The following is a 15,984-nucleotide window of genomic DNA, read 5'->3' as shown; positions in this document are numbered from 1 at the left end:
TAAAAACAGGAGCCCAAGCAGGGAAATGAAAGAATGTCCAGCTGCAAAGGACGCCAATCCCCTGAGGACAACTCTGGCTGACAGAGGTTCACCCTTATTTTGAGATTAGCATTTTGCCAAAATGGTATCAATGCTGCCTTCCGGTCATACTGGGAAAGGACAGTAACAAGGGCCCAGGTGTTGAGATGACAAATTATGAAAGAGGCCTCAGTAAATAAAGAAATTGCTGATATCATGCCTCTGCTTTTCTGGTAAATTCTTATTTTCTTCTTGGCAACTCTTATGCTGACAGGTTGAAATCTGGGCTCCTTAGCCTGGCGTGTTAGACCCTTGGTGATCCTATTTCAGAGCTACAGATGGTTCACGCTGGAAGACCCATAGCAAACACACAGACTTCTTAGGTTGCCTCATGCCCCAGGGCTCTAGTGCCAGTTATGCATTCAGCCAGAAAGAAAGCCACATGCCCAGAAAGGCCAATGTAAGGAGCTGTAGATGACTAAAGGCCTATCATTTGGTCATTCTGACAGCCAGTTAGCCAATTCAGTTAGCCAATTAGCTTAGGTATTTCACTTAAGTCACTCCCAGAAATTTAAGTTAAATGAAAAGATACATCTGGCAACAAAGATGCCTATAGCTCATGGAAAGTCAAGAACCATCTCTACCATGGAGGCTGGAAGCTCAGCGAGAAGCCAGGGCTGCAAGGATCATCACTGTATCTCAACACCACTGACCGGACTCCCCAGGTATTCTCAGGGCAACTCCATCTACCAACTCTGCCACTCTCTGCTCTGCATATCTCTCTCTACCTCATGTTTATTTGTCCTGCTCAGACTTCTGGCACATTCACAATACCTAGTACTTCTCTTCTTTGCAACTTTTCTTCTTGGCTTCTGTTGCCAATTGGGTGAATCTTTCTGCATTTCCTGGTTCAAATTTTTGAGAGAGTCTGATTGGCACAGTTACTATTTTGGCAGTACTTTTGAAAACAAGACCACCCTTGTAAGTTTCTATCATGGATTGGCTGTCCTTGGGTTAAGTGCTAGAGGGGATCAGTGGCATAATATGTGCCTGCCAAAGGCTGAGCCCCCACCAGTTGCTGTGCAAGGGGCTCAAAGTTTTGACCGTTACCATGGTTTACCTGTCCAGCACACCTGCAATGTGCTAAGCCCTAGGGATAGAGAGCTAAATTAAGACAGCCCCTGATTTTAGACAGTGTAGGATTAAGAACAAGAACTTCAGAATCAGATATATTTGGGTTTGAGTCTGTGTATCTCAAGCTAATTTTGTGACTATAGACAAGTTACTGAGTTTCTTTGAGCCTTGGTTTCTTCATCTGAAAAATGGAATAATAGCATCTCTCTTTGGGGTTATTATGAGGATTAAATGCAGTAATGTGAGTAAAATACTAAACACAAAGCCTAGAACACAGATGTTTAATAAATATTAGTTTTTATTAATTTATACTTATAAAGATGAATTCATGAGCTCAAAAGGGCCCTCAGTCCTTTGTTTACAATGCCTAGGAAGTCTTGACTATTAGCTAAAGAAGTTTCATAAATTTTAGGCTTCAAATTCACATCAAAGTTTACCCCAGACCCAGAACACTCCAAGCCACAGGTGTGTACCACAATAGGAACTCAGTTAGTGATTATTGCATCAGAAGTCACAAAGATCTTAAACTTTCATGAAAAAGAGTTGTGCTACTGCTCCTCTCTGAACCTCAGTCACTCCGCCTGTCCAGCGAGGGAAGTTGACACATCTGTCCTTTGTGGTCCATTTGAGTCGTAATGTCTTGGGATTGTATTTTTCATTATCGACCTCTCTAGCAGATTGGAGTGGAGGAGAGGTTAAGAGAGAAGAAGGTACTGGCACAGATCCAACTTTTTTTTCTCTTTAAAGTCTCCCACAGAAGAAGTTATTAAATTTGGAATCCCTTGAGACACTTGATTTAATTTTCAGGGAAGAAGTCATCTGCTTGCACTTATTCTTGGGGACTTTCTGTAAGTAAGAAGCTGGTAGACTTCTTTACTTTTCCATTTGTCATTTGCAACTTAAATTTCAGCGAAAATAACAGAATAGTATCCTACGTTATAGCCAGTATCAGTACACTCCTGAGTTAGCGTGGAGCCTAGCATGTAGTAGGCACTCAGGAAATATTTGTTGAATGGATAAGTGAATGAAGCCACTTAGAGATCTAGTCCAACCTGACCATTTTACAGATTGGGAAACTAAGGCTGGGAAAAAGAAACTGAGTCATGCTAGTTCATCAGTGACAGAGCGGGCCCACAAGCCCAAGACTTCTCTGAGCCTAAAAATTATGAAGTCCCAGGGATTTAATGTCTAAGTAGATACAATTGTGAATACGATAAATTATAATTTTGACTAGAAAATAGTCTCTGGTAGGCATCAGCAAACTTTTCTTAAAAAGGCCAGTTAGTAAATATTTTAAGGAGCTCTGGTAGAGCAATGGTTAATGCTTGGCTGCTAATTCAATGGTCAGTGGTTCAAATCCACTAGCTGTTCCATGGAAAAAAAGACCTGGCAAAACCCTATGGGGTTGTTCTGCTTTGTCATATAGGGTCACTTTGAGTCAGAATCAACTTGGTGGCACACAACAACAGCAGTAGATATTTTAGGTGCCACTGGCCATATGGTATTTCTCACAACTATTTGATTCTGCCCTTGTAGCATGAGAATAGCCATAGACAATACACCATTGAATGAGCATGGCTATGTTCCAATAAAATTTTATTTATGGATGCTAAATTTGAATTTCATATAATTTATGCATGTCACAAAACATTATTCTTCTTTTGATTTCTTTCAACCAAAAAACCATTCTTACTTCCCAGACCATACAAAAACAGGGATGAGGCTGGACTTGGCCCATGGGCCATAGTTTGCCAACCCCTGGCCTAAGACATTAAAGAAGAGAAAGTATAACCAACTACATTAGCTTTTTTGCAAAATTTTTGGCAGCTTCAGAAATTCCCTTCTCCCTTCTCACAGTTACACTGCAATTACAAACAGTGCCATAAGCTTGGAAGAATGGGGTTCCAAAACTTATTCCAATTGTAATCAGGTTTTTCTACTAGTTCAAGGTCTGTCTTTTTAGGATCAGCCTAATTTCTTTCAAAATGGTTGTGTGGGTTTCTATAGTCCTGAAAAGCCTAAAATGAGAAAATAGTGGGGTTGGTCAAGTAATTATTTGTATCAGAGCCCTGGTGGCACAGTGGTAAAGAGCTCGGCTGCTAACCAGAACGTTGGCAGTTTGAATCCACTAGCCACTCCTTGGAAACTCTATGAGGCAGTTCTACTCTGTCCTATAGGGTTACTATGAGTTGAAATCAACTTGACAGCAATGGATTTTTTGTTTGTTTGTTTCATACAACATAATAATAAGCAGCCCCAAAATTGATGATGGTGTTGATATCTATTGACATTGGAAAACCGTTGTTCATAATTAAGTGAGGAAAGGTAGGCAATTAAGCAGTCTGTCTAGTTTAGTCCCATTGATATAAATCTAATGCTACATAATTGCGTAATAAAAATTATAAGAATGTATAACAGTCACTTTACAAATGAAGGGTGCAAAGGTCAGAGGGAGGCAGGATTAAGAGTCCAAGCCTACATGGCTCCAAAGACCATGTGCTTTCCATTAAACAGAAGTAATTAACTCAGTCGCTAAACCTGTTGCCGTCGAGTCAGTTCTAACTCATAGTAAGTCCCTGGCTGGTGCACATGGTTAACACGTCCAGTGGCTAACCAAAAGATTGGCGATTTGAGCCTACCCAGTGGTGCCTCAGGAGAAAGATCTGGCAATCTATTTCTGAAACATCAGCCACTGAAAACCCTACATGGGGTTGCCATGATTCAAAATTGAGTTGAGTGCAACTGGTACTGGTAGTTAACTCAGTTTTACAAATGCAAATGAAGCTCAGTTCAGAACTAGCTCACTAATTTTGCCTTTAGGGAAAATTTAAGAAAAAAAATTTAGTCAATGACCTTAAGTCTCAAAGCAAAACAAAATTAAAATTACATTGACTAAGTATTTCACAACCTTATCTAAAAGACTCGGGTTTATGTAGAATTACAGCAAGTACCCCAGGGATTGTAGTAAAGCAATCTGAAACTGTTCTATCATCAGAGATTTTCACAGGCAGAAGAGACTTCGGATCTAAGAGAGGAAATGGCTCTAAGCCCCTAGCAAGTCAGCGAGGGAGCCGGTGCTAGAACCCAGGTTTTCCGACTCCTGTTTCTTTCTGCTTGCTCAGGAAATCAATCATTATTGAGGCTCTATATGAGATGTTTGGTAGAGTTCGTGAGTTCAAATTCGAGAGGGAAACAAAGATGACTAGGGAAAGTTTTCCGCTGTCATAGAGTCTATTGCAGGAACATCCTGAGAAACAAATATGAGCAAGTTTAATGTTATAATTAAAAACCAAACCATTTGTTGTTGAGCTGAGCTGATTCCAGCTCATGGTTACCTATGTGTGTCAGAGTAGAACTGTGTGCCATAGGTTTTCAATGGCTGATTTTTTTGGGGGGTGGGGGGAGGGACGGGTTTTATTTTTCTTAACTATTTTTAAAGAAAGAGTTTCCCTCAGTGATCAAATTTATACTTGAAAATTTCTACTGAAAACACTGCATTTACCTTGAAGACGTGATCTATCTCCCCAACCAAACTAAATCTCCATAAGGGCTAAGAGGAATCCTGTCTTCAGCTTCCTCAAGATTTGTGTGCATGTGTGTTATAAAACGTAACCTCTTAGGAATTTCTTCTTTAGGTGTATCCTAAAAGCTTTAGTGTTTTAAGCTGTCTTTTTTTTTTTTTTCCTAATGTGCTTTAGGTGAAAGTTTACAGTTCCAAGTTAATTTCTCATACAAAAATGTACACACATATTGTTTTGTGACATTAGTTTCAATCCCTACAATGTAACAGCACCCTTCTCCTTTCCACCCTAGGTTCCCTGTGTCCATATGACCAGTTCCTGTCCCTTCCTGCCCTCTCATCCTGCTTCCCGACAGGAGCCACTCATTTCATCTTGTGTATCTGACCATACTAAGAAGCACACTCCTCACATGTATTATGTTTGTTTTACAGCCCTAACTAATCTTTGTCTGAAGAGTGGGCTTCGGGAATGGTTTCAGTTCTGGGTTAACAGAGTATTCGGGGGCCATAGTGTTTGGGGTCCCTCCAGTCTCTGTCAGACCTTTAAGCCTGGTCTTTTTGGTTGAATTTTAGTTCTGCTCCACACTTTCCTCCCACTCTGTCCAGGACTCTGTTGCGTTCACTGTCAGGGTGGTCATTGGTGGTAGGTGGGCACCATCTAGTTCTTCTGGTCTCAGGCTGGTGCAGTCTCTGGTTTGTGAGGTCCTTAAGTCTCTTGGACTAATATTTTCCTTGTGTCTTTGGTTTTCTTCATTCTCCTTTGTTCCTAGTGTGATGGGACCAATTGATGCATCTTAGATAGCCACTCACAAGCTTTTAAGACTCTAGACATCAAAGGCTGATTCTTTGGAAGTAGATTGGCAGGCTTGTCTTTTGAGATACATTTGCGTGGACTCAAACCTCCAATCTTTTGGTTAGCAGCCAAGCCTGTTAGCCATTTGTGGCACCCAGAGGCTCCTGTTGTTATAACAGAGGGAGGCATAGCTTGATAAGGAGCACAGTGAGGGAGCGAGTTTAGTTTTATTGCTTGTGTGTGTGTGTGTGTGTGTGTGTATTTTCCCTAGGTTTTCTTTTAAATTCTGAATTAAATGAATTTTTGTTTTGAATAACACCAAAAAAAAAATTTTTAAGGATGTTCCTAAATTTTACTCCTTGAGATACAAAAGTTGGATTTATAGCTAGTCAGCTCCTTAGTCCTTTAGTCGAGGCCCATGTGGCCTGAGGAAGCAATTTGAGTTCAGGGTAAAAACAGCCTACAGTTTACAGCAGAACATTCCCCAAACAAAATGTGAGTGTTGAAAATCTCTCCAGCTAGCCCAACTCCTGGCAAACAAGGATTTTGTCAACCTGCTTGGGTCCTTGCCAGAAGCCTTTGTTACACAGCCTCACAGCTCTTAACAAACCCCTTCAAGGCAGAAACTTGTTGTCTGCCTCTTGGTGCTTCCTTTTTGACAGCATCTGAAGATCTTTCCAAAAAATAATTGCTGTTAAACAAGGAACTGGCCACTGTTGCAGACTCGCTGTGTAATCTGGATCCAGTTGTTTTTTCTCTCTGGACTTCAGCGTCCCTCTCTGTAAAAGGAAAGTGTGGGACTATGTCAGAAGCAGCACATACATGTCATTTATTATAGTGGTGTGCTGAAATTGGCTACCAAGAGCTCAGGAAAGCTGAGTGTGAAATTTTCAGGAGTTCTGTGAGCTGGTTCACAACTTTCTGGTTGCTTGAAATCAGCTACGTAAATTGGTAAATGCTACAAATCAACATAAAAACCAGTTGCTGCTGAGTCATTCGTGGTGACCCCATGTGTATCAGAGTAGAAGTATGATCCATGGGATTTTTAATGACTGACATTTAGGAGTGGAACACTAGGCCTTTCTTCTAAGTGCCTCTGAGTGGACTTGAACTTCTAACCTTTCAGTTACCAGCTGAGCATGTTAACCATTTGCACCACCCAGGGACTTTTTTTTTTTTAACCAGCATACCACTGCCTTTATGCCACATGGGAAACCCTGGTGGCATAGTGGTTAAAAGCTATGGCTGCTAACCAAAAGGCCAGGAGTTCGAATCCACCGGGCACTCCTTAGAAACCGTATGGGGCGGTTCTACTCTGTCCTATAGGGTCACTGTGAGGGAAGGCAACAAGCTTTTTTTTTTCTTTTTTTTTTGAGGTTAGTCTACCTTCCTGCCAGACATTGCTAATCAATCACAGAATTCTAGTCCAGCATAGCCTGGATATGAATTGAAATTCTTCCTTCCCCCTTCCTTCCTTCCTCCCTTCCTTCTTTCCTTCCTACCTTCCCTTTTCACATTCCTCTTTGCAAAAAATAATGTTTGAGTACCTTTATGTGCCAGGAAGTACGAATGAAATAATGGAGAAAATCTATAAGTTTCCTCTTCTCATGAAATTTGCTTTTAGTGGCGAGAAACAGATATGAAACATAAAAATATGATTATAAAAACATAATTTTATGTGATATAAGTATTCCAAAGGAAAAAAACCCAGGTGACATGATACTGTCTGAGGAAAGGCTAGTTTAGCTAGGGTGATCAGGAAGACTTCTCTGAGGGAGTGGCTTTGAATTGAGACACAAATGATAAGAAAATGATAATCCTGTGCAGAGCCAGGGAAGGGCATTCTGGGAAGAAGGAATAGTGAGATACAAGGCTGTGAGGTGAAAACAAACTCAGTGTGTTTAAGAAACCACAAGGCTTGTATGACTAGCGGGTAGTATGTGAGGGTGATAGTAATAGGAGAAGTGAGAGAAGTAGGCAGGTCCAGATCTTGTGGAGTATTAGAATATATGGTAATTAATTTGTAATTGATTGTAAGAGAAATGGGAAGCTGTTGGGGGGAAGCTTAAGTAAGGGATTGACATAATATGGTTTATAACACCTTTTTCAATATGGCACTCCAAGCAGCTACTATCAACTTACAGAATTAAAAAAAAATTTTTTTATTGAGGTGAAATTCATATAACATAAAATTAGCCATTTTAAAATGAGCAATTTAGTGGCATTTAGTACATGCACAATGCTGTGCAACCAAAACCTCTATCTAGTTCCAAAACATTTTCATGACCCCAAAAAGAAACACTAGAACTCAAGAAAAGGTTTAAACACCAGAAGAAAACATTCTTTCATGGTTTCAAAGGTAGGAAGGGAAGGAGAGGAGAATTCACTAACTAGACAAGAATAATCTTAGGTGAAGGGAATGACAACATACAGTACAGGGGAAGTCAGCACCACTGCACTAAACCAAAAGCTAAGAAGTTTCCTGAACACAACCAAACACTTTGAGGGACAGTGTAGCAGGGGCAGGGGCCTGGGGACCATGGTTTCAGGGGACATCTAGGTCAATTGGCATAACAGAGTTTATTAAGAAAATGTTCTGCATACTATTTTGGTGAGTGGCATCTGGGGCCTTAAAAGCTAGCAAACAGTCGTCTAAGATGCATTAATTGGTCCTAATCCACCTGGAACAAAGGAGAATGAAAAACACCAAAGACACAAAGAAAATATTAGCCCAAGAGACAAAAAGGACCACATAAACCAGACACTCCATAAGCCTGAGACCAGACAAGCTAGATGGTACCTGGCTACCACCAATGATTCCCCTGACAGGGAACACAATGGAGAGTCTCTGATGGAGCAGGAGAAAAGTGGGGTGCAGAACTCAAATTCTAGTAGAAAGATCAGACTTAAGGGCCTGACCGAAACTAGAGGAACCCCAGAAGACATGGCCCCCAGACTCTCTGCTAACCTAGAAGTAAAATCATTCTTGAAGTCAACTCTTCAGACATGGACTGGACTATAAGACATAAAATGATACTCGTGAAGGATGTGCGTCTTAGTTCAAGTAGATACACAAGACTAAATGGGCAGCTCCTGTTCAGAGGTGAGATGAGAACGCAGAAAGGGATAGGAGCTGGCTGAATGGACATAGGATCTCTGGGGTGGAAAGGAGGAATGTGTGGTCACATTATAGGGATAGCAACTAGGGTCACATAAGAATGTGTGTATAAATTTTTGTATGAGAATCTAACTTGAGCTGGAAACTTTAACCTAAAGCACAATTTAAAAAAAAAAAAAAAAGGAAACCCCATACACATTAAGTATGATTGATAGGATTTGACGTGTCAGGCCAGCCATGCTTTCTTGGTGTAGCTGTAGTAGATGATCTCCTAGACTCCTCTTCGCTCTACTCTATATGGATCTATGATTCTGGGAACCTTAATAGACACAGCAGAGTGTATTTAGCATACTGAGGCCTCAGATTTCCAGGTGTAGGCATATGTCTCCAATTAGACTCAATGCTCGGGAAGAACGAGGCCTGATTCACTATGGGTTTGCTCCTTTACAATGTGAAACATCGTGCAAGGCTCTTAAGATCCTGAGCAGATATTCTTGAAGCAACGTTATTTACTTCCACTGTCATCATCCAAACCCCAAGCCAAACTAGTTGTCGTCAAGTCGATTCGGACTGATAGCGGCCATATAGAACAGAGTAGAACTTCTGCTTAGGGTTTCCAAGAAGCAGCTGGTGGATTTGAACTGTCGACCTTTTGGCTAGCAGCTGAGCTTTTAACCACTGCGTGCCAGGGCTCCACAGTCATCATAAACAAACAAACAAAAAAAACCCATTGCCATTGAGTCAATTCCGACTCATAGTGACCCTAAAGGACAGGGCAGAACTGCCCCATAGGGTTTCCAAGGAGCACCTTGTGGATTCGAACAGCCTATCTTTTGGTTAGCAACCTTAGCTCTTAACTACCATGTCATCAGGGTTTCCTATAGTCATCCTAGTAGGTACTAAAATGCTAGTACCTGGTATCAGTTTACTATTTGTGAACCAAAATCTTAATGCCCTTGGCAGAGATTCTAGAATTCTCCATTTCCCTCTTTGAGCAACTCCCTACGCTCAGAATGGCTCATTCTGCCTCTCCCACTAATCCATACCCATTTCGATGACTAACATGAATGTGACTTCTAAAGGCTGTCCCAAACTCCCCAAAAGGCTCCTTCATGAGTAGCTCTTACACCCTGAGAACCTGCCTCCATCTCTGGTGATAACTTCACTGGTACTGACAGCATCACTGTTCCTGGTACATGATCTATAATGAAGACAAATTGTTGCCATTTATCCTTGTTTCCTGGTATCTAGTTTGGTGTTAGTGAGGACATAGGAAAGTGGGCTGTTTTAAGTACACATTCCTATTTACATATTAACGAAAGTTATTTGAGATTGTCCATTGTAAGGCCAAGAGCTCTAATATATAAATGGAGTTCCAGGTCCACTATCAGAGAGTATTCTGCAGGCAAAAACCATGATACCCTTCATTGTCTTCATATTTTTTCACCTCTAGGACTCTAAAGCTGGCATTTGTGTGTGTGCTAAGACAACAGCCTATACTAAGTGACCCATCAGGGACAGGGAGGACTGGTTGTGAGCATCCCTTCATTTACTCTTTTTAATGATGCAGGACCTGGGACTCTGGATTTCCATTGCTTCTGGGTTCTTGACCTGATAGTGTTGAATAAAGTCATTTATGGTGTGGCAATTCTGAATAGTTTCTCAAAATTTCCTCCACTTAACTTTGGTGAAAGTTGAGATAGTACACAATTCTTGGGAAGTCAGCACAGCTTGTACAAGGCAAGGTCATGGAAGCTCCGTAGACACATCCAAACTCCCAGAGGGACTGAATTGCTGGGCTGAGGGCTGTGGGGACCATGGTCTCGGGGAACATCTAGCTCAATTGGCATAACATAGTTTATAAAGAAAATGTTCTACGTTCTAGTTTGGTAAGTAGCATCTGGGGTCTTAAAAGCCTGTGAGCAGAGATCTAAGATACTCCACTGGTCTCACCCCTTCAGGAGCAAGGGAGATTGAAGAAAACTGAAGATGCAAGGAATAGATTAGTCCAAAGGACTAATGGACCACATCTACCATGGCTTCCACCAGACTGAGTCCAGTACAACTAGGTGGTGGTCGGCTACCACCACTGACTGCTCTGACAGTGATCACATTAGAGTGTCCTGGAGAGAGCTGGAGAAAAATCTAGAACAAAATTCTAACTCACAAAAAAAAGACCACATTTACTGGCCTGACAGAGCCTGGAGAAACCCTGAGAGTATGGCCCCTGGACACCCTTTTAGCTCAGTAACGAAGTCACTACTAAGGTTCACCCTTTATCCAAATATTAGACAGGCCCATAAAACGGAACAAGACTACAAGGGCCCAGGGGTAAGAACTAGAAGGCAGGAGGGAACAGGAAAGCTGGTAACAGGGAACCCAAGGTCGAGAAGGGACAGTGTTGACATCTCATGGACTTGTTAACCAATGTCGTAAAATGATATGTGTACTAACTGTTTAATGAGAAACTAGTTTGTTCTGTAAACCTTCATCTAAAGTACAATAAAAAAAACTGAAAAAAAAAAGTGCATTTATGGCCTACTTAACTACTGATTTCAACAACAAAAAAATCTCCTCCAGTGTCATTGAACTCCAGGAACATCTTTAAATTTCTATAATTGAGGGGCAGGGCCAATTGGCTAATGTATTTGTTGTGACAGTACCAAACATCATTTATTGAGATCAAGCAGAACTAATATTTATCAAAGAGCAATATCAGGTATAGTTTTCTTCAAAAGCCCAGTACCTCCAGGAGTGCATTCTTCCAAGGTCTTGCCAGAAATAAGTACCTCATTCAAAGAAAGCAGCACTTCCAGGTACTTTGTGCTTACTCATTTTTTCATCCAACATCAGAAAGTACAGAGAGTCAAATTGATAAAACCCTTTCGGCTCTAAAAAGATTTTTTTTTTCTTGTGACACAAATACCACAAGTAGTTTGCAGTAAAAGATAGAAATTTATTTTCTCTCATTTCAGGAGTCCAGGAGTCCAAATTCAGGGCATGGGAGGAAGTCCTTTGTTTCAGCTTCTAGTAGCCGGCAGTCCTTGGAGTTCCGGGGCTTATAGATGCATCCGCCATGTGTGTCTGTCTTCACGTGGTGCCTTCTACTATGTGTGTCTCTGTGCCTATTCTGCTCTTTTTATAACTCAGGAGTCATTATGTTTAGGGCCCACCCTTCTCTGGTATGACTTCATTAATGTAACAATACAAAAGCCCTTTTCCCAAAAAAGGTCTTATTTATAGGTATATGGGTGTGATCATTAAGGGTGTGTGTCAACTTGGCTGGGTCATGATTCTCAGTGGTTTGGCAGTTATGATGTAATTTAGCATCAGCGAGTTGCCATAGTGAAGGATTCTCTGGGGAAAATATTATAACGATGCAGGAAGCATCATAAGAAGATGGAAGGAATACACAAAGTCATTACACCAAAAGGAATCAGTAGACATTCAATCATTTCAAGAGGTAGCATATGATCAAGAACCGATGGTACTGATGGAAGAAGTCCAAGCTGCACTGAAGGCATTGGCGAAAAAGAAGGCTCCAGGAATTAACAGAATATCGATTAAGATGTTTCAACAAATAGATGCGGTGCTGGAACTGCTCACTCATCTCTGCCAAGAAATACAGAAGATGAGCTACCTGGCCAACCGGCTGGAAGAGATACATATTTATGCCTATTCCCAAGAAAGGAGGTCCAATCAAATGCAGAAATTATCAAATAATATCATTAATATCACACACAAACAAAATTTTGCTGAAGATCATTCAAAAGCAGCTGCAGCAGTATATCAGCAGAGAACACCCAGAAATTCAGGCTGGATTCAGAAGAGGACACGGAACCAGGGATATCATTGCTGACAACAGATGGATCCTGGCTGAAAGCAGAGAATACCAGAAGGATGTTTACCTGTGTTTTATTAACTATGCAAATGCATTCGACTGTGTGGATCATAACAAATTATGGATAACATTGCAAAGAATGGGAATTCCAGAACACTTAATTGTGCTCATGAGGAACCTTTACATAGATCAAGAGGCAGTTGTTTGAACAGAACAAGGGGATACTCTGTGATTTAAAGTCAGGAAAGGTGTGCGTCAGGGTTGTATTCTTTCACCATACCTACTCAATCTGTATGCTGAGAAAATAATCCAAAAAGCTGGACTATATGAAGAGGAACGGGGCATCAGGATTAGAGGAAGACCCCCCCAAAAAAGTGAAAGTGAAGAGGACTTGAAGCACTTGCTGATGAAGACCAAAGATCACAATCTTCAATAGGAATTACACCTCAACATAAAGAAAACAAAAATCCTCACAACTGGACAGTCATGGATTGAATTGTGTCCCCCCAAAATATGTGTTGACTTGGTTAGGCCATGGTTCCCAGTGTTGTGTGGTTGTCCTCCATTTTGTGATTTTAATTTATTCTAAAGAGGGTTCGAGTGGGATTGTAACACCACCCTTACTCAGGTCACCCCCTGCATCCAAAGTAAAGGGAGTTTTCCTGGGGTGTGGCCTGCACCATCTTTTATCTTTCAAGAAATAAAAGGAAAAGGAAGCAAGCAGAGAGTTTGGGACCTCATATCACCAAGAAAGCAGCACCAGGAGCAGAGGGCGTCCTTTGCACCCAGGGTCCCTGCGCCTAAGAAGCTCCTTGACCAGGGGAAGATTGAGGACAAGGACCTTCCTCCAGAGCTGACAAAGACAGAAAGCCTTCCCCTGGAGCTGACACCCTGAATTTGGACTTGTAACCTACTAAACTGTGAGAGAATACATTTCTCTTTGTTAAAGCCATCCACTTGTGGTATTTCTGTTATAGCAGTACTAGATGACTAAGACATGGACCATTAAGCAATATCATGATAAACAGACAAAAGACTGAAATTGTCAAGTGTTTCATTTTATTTGGATCCACAATCAACATCCATGGAAGCAGCAGTCAAGAAATCAAAAGACGCATTGTATTGGGCAAATCTGCTGCAAAGGACCTCTTTAAAGTGTTGAAAAGCAAAGATGTCACCTTGAAGACTAAGGTGCACCTGACCCAAGCCATGGTATTTTCAATCACATCATATGCATGTGAAAACTGGACAATGAATAAAGAAGATCGAAGAATAATTAACGCTTTTGAATCGTGGTGTTGGTGGAGAATATTGAATATACCGTGGACTGCCAAAAGAACCAACAAATCTGTCTTGGAAGAAGTACAACCAGAATGGCCCTTAGAAGCAAGGATGGTGAGACTGTGTCTTACATACTTTGGACAAGTTGTCAGGAGGGATCAGTCCCTGGAGAAGGACATTATGCTTGGTAAAGTACAAGGTCAGTGGAAAAGAGGAAGGCCCTCAATGAGATGAAATCACACAGTGGCTGCAACAATGAGCTAAAGCATAATAAAGATTGTGAGCATGGCACAGGACCTGGCAGTGTTTCGTTCTGTGGTACATAGGGTTGCTATGAGTAGCAACTGACTCAACGGCACCTAACAGCAACAATAATGATGCGGTCATCTCCCTCCATGATGAGATATGATGTAATGTGATCACTTCGTGACAGGATGTGCTATGAGCAGCCAATCAGTTGAAAGGGAGCTTCCTTGAAGTTGTGGCCTGTATCCAATATAAGTGGACTTTCTGGCAAGGCTTGTGGGCTTTTTCTTGCACTGGATTCTGTAGCTGGCTCCTGTTTGCCTGACCTCTGGTTCTTGGGACTTGAACTAGGGGCTTACCTGCCATTTTGCTGGTCTTGGAATTTGTTGATTTTCACAGCCTGTGAGCCAGAGCCCTGCTCTCTGACCTGCCGATCTTGGGTTCACCAGCCCCAGTGGCTATGTTGATTAAGAGAAGCCTCTATCCTGACCCATGCACTTGAGACCTTCCAGCCTCTACAACCGTGTGAGCCATTTTCTTAATATAAATCTCTCTGTGTATATTTATATGTTTTACTGGTTTTGCTTCTTTAGAGAACCCAGGCTAAGACAATGGGTTAGGACTTTAATTCATATTTTAGGGGGACAGAGTTCAATCTATGATAGTTGGTAATGTAACTTTGGAAGTCACCAGATTATAATTGAAGCTGTGTGACTGTATGAGATTATCCAAGGAGATGACATGAAGTGACAGTAAAAGAAGACCTAGGGTGCTCACTTCAGCAGCACATATAGTAAAACTGAACAATACAGAGATTAGCACAGCCCCTACGTACAGATGACATGCAAATTCGTGACGTGTGCCATATTTTACCTTAAAAAAGCAGAAGACAGGACAGAATGTCAATACTTAAGTATAGGACAAGAAACTGAAGATTGGAAATTTCTAAAGAGCTTCCTGGAAAAGAGTATACTACATTCTTCTGGGCACTATACTCTCAAGTAGAAGCATAGTTACTCCTTCAGACCAGGAAAAGCTGGGAGGTGGTGCATATGCACCCAATGTGATGCTCTTGAGTAACAATAACCACTGGGTGTCCTTTTCCCATTTCTGGTCAATTGCTTTCAAAACTTGTGGTCTCAAACCAATATGGAACTCTTCTGAACTTTAGACCTGTATTTTCTAGTGTGTCCTAGATGCCCCACAAGCACCTCATCTTCCTTATCAAAGCTGTTCCTCACTAAGAAATATTGAGAAGGTAGAATAACAGGATCAAGGACTGATTGAGTTGAGGAGTGGAGAAGAGAAAAGAGTTGACCACCTGAAGGTTGTAGTATCCTTTTTGAAAAATACATGTAAGAATGGAGAAGTTGTATTTAAACAAAAAGAAAGTTGTGCTTTCAGAGATATTTCCCAGTATTAAATATCTACACCTACTTAACTTTGAGCTCTTGAGAACTGGGGCTGTGATATTTTTTTGTATCCCAGTAATATTTTTTGGCACATATAAGAGCTATGGACAAATGTTGGTAGAACTGATTTGAATGTACTTTCATATGGAGTAACACCTTCCCAGGAGAATTTATTACAAGTATCCCCAAGTGGCCCTCAGAACTTTTGCTTAGGCAATAATTTCATCACTCAAATGAGGGAATTGGGGCACATTCTGGGACAAGTAGTGTAAAACTCTTCTCTATTGCACCAGACTACCTTATTACACCTATCTATAACAGAGATTTTATCAAGAGCACCATTGTTTTCACTTCTAATGTGTACATATATATCTCAAAACCTTGAATTAGAGCAACCCAATCATCTGTCACTCATGATAAATTCTGTACTTAAAAGGACCATCCTTTCTTCATCAAAGGTTTTGGGGTTCCTGGTCTGTCTGATGGAGGGTGAAGAGGGGGTTGAAGCTAAGTGACTTGTCTGCAGTGCCTGGATGATAGCATTACATAAATTTCTGTGAATAGTGAACCGTACAGAGAAGGTTGTGGATGCCAAGGAGAAGGAGACCATCAAAAGGAAGT

At 41.2% G+C, this 15,984-nt stretch overlaps 1 non-coding gene across 1 annotated transcript; it reads left to right on the top strand.

Moving 5' to 3' along the window:
* Window positions 1–14,720: 14,720 nt before the first annotated feature.
* Window positions 14,721–14,823, top strand: LOC126083480 (U6 spliceosomal RNA). The gene has a single exon (XR_007518824.1). It is a non-coding gene; the product is annotated as a U6 spliceosomal RNA (small nuclear RNA).
* The last annotated feature ends 1,161 nt before the right edge of the window (window positions 14,824–15,984 follow it).

This window comes from Elephas maximus, chromosome 9 (genome assembly GCF_024166365.1).
Source record: "Elephas maximus indicus isolate mEleMax1 chromosome 9, mEleMax1 primary haplotype, whole genome shotgun sequence".
In the NCBI taxonomy this organism is placed as follows: domain Eukaryota; kingdom Metazoa; phylum Chordata; class Mammalia; order Proboscidea; family Elephantidae; genus Elephas; species Elephas maximus.
The sequence above is the reverse complement of the archived record's forward strand: the minus strand, read 5'-3'. Positions and strand labels throughout refer to the sequence as shown.